The sequence below is a fragment of the Dendrobium catenatum genome, unplaced genomic scaffold (genome assembly GCF_001605985.2).
Source record: "Dendrobium catenatum unplaced genomic scaffold, ASM160598v2 fragScaff_scaffold_1220, whole genome shotgun sequence".
Lineage (NCBI taxonomy): Eukaryota > Viridiplantae > Streptophyta > Magnoliopsida > Asparagales > Orchidaceae > Dendrobium > Dendrobium catenatum.
The window spans coordinates 2,619,962-2,626,190 of record NW_021319682.1 but is presented as its reverse complement, the minus strand read 5'-3'; positions in this window follow the sequence as shown (position 1 = coordinate 2,626,190).

Sequence of the window (6,229 nt, the reverse complement as noted above, 5' to 3'; positions counted from 1 at the left end):
AGAAATAACCTATTTTTGGACATCGTCCAGGACTATAAAATATCGTCCAGGACGATCCAGGTCAATTTTTTTTAAATTTCTATAAAATTTAAGGAAAGCAATTATGACTTGATTTCATGATAAAATCGGCCTGGATGATCGCCAGATCGTCCTGACCGATATGCTGGACGATTGGTCATCGGATAGCTATTTTTCAGGGCGATGTCGAGGATGATATTCCACAATTTGTACTGTTCATCAAGAACGATATATTATCGTCCTAGACTATATGAATAAATTTCTTATGATCGGGTCAAATCGTCCCGTCTGATTGGGATTAAATTGTACTGATCGTACATGATGATATGCCTATCATTCTAGACGATAATGTTGGCAACTTGCATTAATGAGCTCATTTTGAGATCTTCTATTTAAGCTATGACATGACACTTTATAAGTGTCTTTGGCATCCATTGTAGCTTCATTCTTATGGGGGAGACTTGAAGAGAGAGCTTGAAAGAGAGTGAGAAATGGGCGAAGTCTGAGAGAGAGAAGATCCTATGGGGGGGACTCAAGTGAGTGTGGAGGGGATTCCACATGGTTGATCCGGCAGGCTTGCATCTTAATACCGTCGGATTCAAGGCTTGTCTCAAGGGAAGTTCACCAAAGAAGAAGTTCTCTTTTGTGTCAAAGGACCTGGCAACTCTGCCGCACCGGGGATGGTGGAAGTGATTTTGTAAGGGCTTCTCCACCTAGCTGTGGGGCTTCAAGGAGAGACACTTAGTTTAGTACAATACTTGGAGGGTGCCTCCAAGGAGTAGACGTAGGTCAAGGTTTGACTGAACCACTATAAATATGGTTTGTTCTTTCTTATTATTGCTTCTGCATTATTTTCTTCCGCACTTAATTTCTGTGGTGATTATGGTTTGAGTTTTATCTTTGATTTTAAAGTTATCCAATTCACCTCTCTCTTAATTAGCCTTGGGCTAGTTTATAAGAGCTTAACATCCCTAACAAACTTTCAAGTGGTATCAGAGCACTTTCTAGTGTCATCTGAGCACATTCAGTGTGTGCATCCTACACATGCATAAAAAGGAAAGGTAATAAGGTTAAAATATAAATTGATTAGTGAATAATTGAAAAATAACTATTCACTAATCCTTCCCCATCATTTCAATTAACTCAAGCTAAATCTAAATATAAAATTCCAAAGATTTCACTCAAAGCTCTCAAAGAAATTTAATATATATAATTTAAAATTTTATATTTCTATATGAGAACAATTCTGTTTTAAAACTTTAAGATAAATAAAGATAATTTTAAAATAAATTTAAAATAATTTAAAACCATAATAAAATAATATAAAAATATTTTAAATAAAAAATTTTTTAATTTTTTGAAAATTATTAATTAATTATTTCAATAAATATTAAAATAAATATTAAAAATATTAAATAATTAAATATTATTTTAAATTATATGAAATATTTTTAAATTAAAGCATATCAAAAAGAGGTTTTATTTTTTTTTAAAATTTTTTATAATAAAATATTTTTCTTTATGGAATATTTAATTTAATATTATATTAAAATAATAATTAAATTACAAGCCAATTAAAATAAATAATTAAATTATAAAACTAATTAAAAATATAGAATTATTTAATAAAAAATTCTTCTTTCAATTAATTTTAAATTAAATTATTTTAAAATTTTTCCAAAATTATAATTATTACATGTATTTTTTTGGAATTTAAATTGGAATTTTTCCATGAATTTGTAGAAGTTTACACTAATTAATGGAATTTAAAATTAATAAATATTCCAATATTAAATTTAAAATTAAATTAAATTAAATTTTATATATTCTTTGGAAATTTTAAAAACTATTTAAATTTTTTATGTAAAAATTTTAAAGTTATTTTAAATAGAATTTAAATTAAAATATTAATTAAATATTAATATTATTTAATTTATCTTTTAATTAATTTATCAAATTTAAGTTAATTTTAATTAATAATACTTAGTATTATAAAATATTTTTAATATAAACTCATGCATTTTTTTAAAATTTTAGAAATTTTTATTTAATTTATATAAATATTAATTAATTAATTAATTAAAATTACTTAAAATATATTAAGTGACTTTTGAATTAATTTTTAATTTAAAAATATTCAAAAAAACTCTACTTTTAATAAAGATACTTTTTAAAATAAACTTTAAAATTTGGAAATATTCAAAATTAAAATTAATGAAATATTATACTAAAATATTTAAATGTTGAAATTATTTATAAATATTATATAAGAAATATTTTTAAATTTAATTTTAAAATTTAAATATTTTAAATATCTTATTTTTGAATATTTAAAATATATTTAAAATAAGATTCAAATTTTCAAAAATATTTAGATTAATATTCAAGTAAGTATTAATTAAAATTTACATATTTTAAAAAACTTTAAAATATATTAAATATTTTAAGTTTTGTTTTAACTTACATTAAAGAGGGTTAAAACATAAGCAATTTGATATAAAATATATATTTTTAGGATTTATAATTAATTTTTATTAATTTTTGAAATTTATGTATTTAAAAATAATTTTAAAACCATTTAATATTTCTGGCTACGCGGCGGTGGTGTGTGGGATGGGTGGCAGCTCCATCTTCGTCCGTTTAAACTTCAGAGATGGCGGTCAATCATTGACAATGATTCAGCAGTGGCGCAATCATTGCCAATTGATTAAAATGGCAACAAGACCCACGTACTTTCATTAATCCACGTCGGTGTGCCATTGCAATCATTTGATTGTCTACTCTTTCGAGCAGACGGTCCTAATCTCATCAGACCAAGAACTAAACATTCATACACATAGCGTTGCTTAAAATAACCACGAGATGGCTCAATCTAGACTGCTAATAGTGAGATCAACGATCTAGAAAATATACAACGCATGCATATGTTAACTCAAAAAACTAAAATGATATATGCATCATTCTTGAAAATAGTTCAATCAAATTGCTTGAAATTTTAAACATAAATCATAGTGATGAATAGAAATCCTGTTTTACAGTCTAATAAGCACTTAATAAAATACTAATTAATCCTAAGTGTCCAAAACTAAGTTTAGGGTCTTACCTAAATCCAATAATTGGACTTTTGGAATTTTTATTTCTTTGAGCTTCTTAACTGTACAAGAAGAATTCCATAGTTAATATTGAGGTCTGATAAGATATGAATCGATGGGAAATTAAGTTGGATAGACTTCAGCCTTAGCACGTTGGAGATATCGTTGTCAGTCAGGTTTGAATGGTGGATTTCTACTAGAAAAAGGTAGAGAAATATTTGGAATGCTCAAATGAAATAAGTTTAAGATCTGGGAGGGCTTGAATGAAGAAAGTATATAGATTAGAATGACCCACAATTTTCTCTTTTTTGCTCAATTAAATTTCCATTGAGGGTTTTGGAAGATCTTGATGGATTTGGATGGTTGCTATGATGATGCAAGGTGTCTTAGAGTTGTTAGAATGACATGGGAGTCAAAAGAACCAAAGACATGATGTGCAAAGGTGCCTTGTCCTTTGGAGCATATGTATCCATGTGGCATTATTTAAACCTAATCCAAGGGTAATAATTAGGTTTAAGAACCTTCCAGAGGATATTTTACAGCTGAGATAGCTTAGAATGGAGTGGATTAAATTTAGATAGGTGTTTGACCACTTAACTCCTTCCTTACCCTTTTGTTGACAAAGTTGACTAGTCAACAGTTAAGGGTTGCTGAGGTGGCATATAGAAGAGTCTCAAATGTTGGATGGGTTGAGTGTCATGGATTGGGGAAGGTTTGATGCTTAAGGATTAAAGCAAGAGCACTTAAATGAAGGTTTGATCATAAATACAATGTTAACTTTGGTCAACTTTGCTTATATTTGATTAGCTCATGGCGAGGACATCCCTAGGCCAAGGTTAGGATTTAAAATTTGAAGCTTGATAAATGTTAAATTGTTTGAATTTATTATAGTTTTGACCATACCTTATGAATTGACAAAATCAAGGTCCATGATGATTTGACTTGGTTAATTCCACTAGGCTTGGATTCATCCATGCTTAAAAGATGTTTAAGACATGGGATAAAACAATATTTTGAGCTTGAAAGGGCTTGATGAGGTTCAAAGAGTTTAGGTTAACTAGGAGGGTTGGATTAAGTCATAAAGGCTAAATTTGATCAATAATGGGCCTAGTTAACTAAGTTAACCATTGATTGGGTCAAAGGGTCCTGTCAAGTCCACATCACTAAAGGGTGATCAGAGGAGTTCGAAGGAGCTTAAGTGCATTTAGAGTTTGATTTAGGGTTTGATTTGGTCAAACTAGGTTGACTTTGTCAACTAGATTGACACAGGGCTAAGGTTTTGGCTCAATATATTTGATTTGATATTTTGAGTTTGGTGGAAGTAGTTTAATGCAAAGAGAGGCCATTTGGTTTGAATTTATTATTAAAACTTCTAAGTGTATTTTAGTAAAAAAAAGGGTGACCTGGTCAACCAGGCTTGACCAGGGTCTAGGTTTGAGTTCTTTGCACTCCTAATGTTGTTTAGGATTCTTTGGAGGAGGTTCTAAGATTTGATTTTAATGGGCCATGTTGAAGTTTAGAGAAAACTTCAAAATTGCTCTCAAAGTGCATTTTGGTCATTTTGACCCCTAGTCAATTGGGGGTCAAAGTGGGTCACCAAAATATAGTTTATTACTCAACATATCATGATCAAGGGTTTAGATATGGTTAGAGACTTTGAAAAAGGCTCTAAAGTAAAATTCCATTGGATGTCAGGTCCAAAGGCATATGCCATAAATATTTGAGGGTTTTATAATCTTTGGATTTCAATTCAGTTTCTTGTATTAGAGATCTCATATTGATCTCAAATTTGGAGGGTACATGCTAATGACATGCCTAATAGGGATGCAATTAATAAATCGTGATTTGGGGGTCCTTTGACTGGGGTTTGAGGTGTTTGAAAAATTACATAAAAAAGCTTTAGCCTTGGGATCTGTTCAAGAATTCAAGATTTATGCTTGATTTTGGATTTAGATGATTGAATTTGATTTATCCAAATCATTGATAATCATTTGAATGATCTTAAATGATTGGATATGATTAAAGCTATATTGGAGGTAGGATTAAGGTTTATATTGGAGTTGAGATCTTGATAGGTTTGAAGGATGGATATATTTGACGTTTGAATTGATTTGAGATCTTGATTAACTTGATTCTAGATTGATCAAAGATCTAGATTGACTAAGGGTCTAGATAAATCTAGGGATTGGATTGGTCCTAGTGACCTCATACAAAAATGAGGTCAACAGTGATTAATCAAAATACTCTAACAACTAACCATTAATCAACTTCAATAATTAAAATCTAACTTAAAATAAATCTCAAAATAACAAAAACACTAAAACTTAAAGTCAAATTAAAATTCCCTTGATTGGTGAGCCATAATATTATGAATTAATATCATACCCGTAGGAATATGAATTAATATCATATCCAAAAGGATTTATGTCTCCATTATTTAAAAACTTTGAAAGTGCTAAAAACCCTAAATAATATCTTGCACATTTTAGAGTCAGTTATTGCAATGCTACGGGATGTGATGCATTGATGTTTTGATGTTTCATTAGTAGCCTATTAGGAGTTACATTTGACTGGTAGATAGTGTTGTTGAATGGATCTATTTGTAGTTTCTCTGAACTAGAAAGCCTCTTTGTAAATAGATTTGTAAGAGCTAGAGATCACATTTAAAATTTTTGTATCAAGGATTTGGTAGTTGAAAATCAAAAACCAGTTGAAATTTTTGTAAATTACATCCAATGTTGGAGGAATCTTAATATGATATATAAGCAACAGTTGCAAGAGAACGATGTTATAGAGATCTTCCCAAATGACATTCATGGTAAGATAGCCTTCCTATTAAAAGGTTCACTATTAAAATATTTGAGTAAAGCCTTTAATATTCAAGAGGAAGCTTATCAATTCATTACAGAATGAAAAAAAACAATACATCGATAATTTACATTTTCGGAGGATTCGCTGCAGAATATTTTTTTACGGTAATTCATGCATCGGAAAATAAACGTAGTCGAAACAATTTCGCCAGAAATGTCTACTGGGGATTTTGCGGAAGAAATTTCGTCTTAAATTGCTTAGAAAAAAACTAAAAAAATCTTAAAATTGCTTAACCTGATGGTCTAGCT